The 1,053-nt window shown below is 33.3% G+C and overlaps 1 non-coding gene across 1 annotated transcript; it reads left to right on the forward strand.

Annotated features, from left to right (window-relative positions):
• Window positions 1–648: 648 nt before the first annotated feature.
• TRNAS-GGA (transfer RNA serine (anticodon GGA)) lies at window positions 649–735 on the forward strand. Its single transcript has one exon. It is a non-coding gene; the product is annotated as a tRNA-Ser (tRNA).
• Window positions 736–1,053: the final 318 nt, after the last annotated feature.

Raw genomic sequence — 1,053 nt, forward strand, 5'->3', positions numbered from 1 at the left:
AATTGAGGAGGTCTTATCAATGAAATTTCCATTTGCGCGGGATCTAGGCATAATTCCCAACCCATTCCATATAGAATTGTTTTCATTCCCTTCACAAAAAAACATAAAAACAAACAAACACATTTGATTCTTAGAAATAGATCGATCTATATGCTCTAAATCCATATACTTTAAATGGATAAAAGAGATACGAATCTTCCGCTCAGCTTAAATTGTAATTGTATCCTTTTCCTTCTGCTTGGACAAGAAGAGATATGAAATATTTGACTAAGACTAGATTTCATTCCACTTTCCTATTTCTCAACAACAACTTCTCTCATCAGCTATTTCGTGTTTTCAAAGTCATTAATTGTCTCATACATACCCTATTTTGATTTCGATAATATGGTGTACCATACCTTATACAAACAAAATTATAAGGTTTCTTTATTTTATTATGCCATAAGAAGAATTCTTCCATTCTCTTTTTCTTTGGTTGCAGGAAAACCCAAACTTTTATAAGGAGCGCAATTCCTAGTAAAAAAATACTAAAAAGGGGATTTTTCCAATAGAACTATGGAACCCCCGAGCAGTTGCGGTTATACCTGTCTTGTAGGAATAAGAAAACTCGCTATTCACTCAGTTTATTTTCCATAATAAGATTATGTAGGAGAGATGGCCGAGCGGTTGAAGGCGTAGCATTGGAACTGCTATGTAGACTTTTGTTTACCGAGGGTTCGAATCCCTCTCTTTCCATTTTTCTTAATTCATCAACCTTAAGGATCACAATGTATCAAATCAAATAACAATTATTCTAGCAATAATACCTTATTTAATAGAAATTCTCTATAGCAAATTACTGTGGGATGTAAAATACACATAGAGGAAAAAAAGATCCTAGGCTTAATCCATTTTTGCTAGTTGAGTGGAAAAATACAAATTAGTGGTCTTAGGTCGATTTAGTTCGGGAAAACGGTAAGGGGAAGAAAATTCTATGAACCTTTCCTTTTTTCGTTAAGCTCAAGTCTGACGAGAGTAATATTCTACAACTAACAACTCATTTATTTTGAGACT

Source organism: Lolium perenne, chromosome 2 (genome assembly GCF_019359855.2).
Source record: "Lolium perenne isolate Kyuss_39 chromosome 2, Kyuss_2.0, whole genome shotgun sequence".
In the NCBI taxonomy this organism is placed as follows: domain Eukaryota; kingdom Viridiplantae; phylum Streptophyta; class Magnoliopsida; order Poales; family Poaceae; genus Lolium; species Lolium perenne.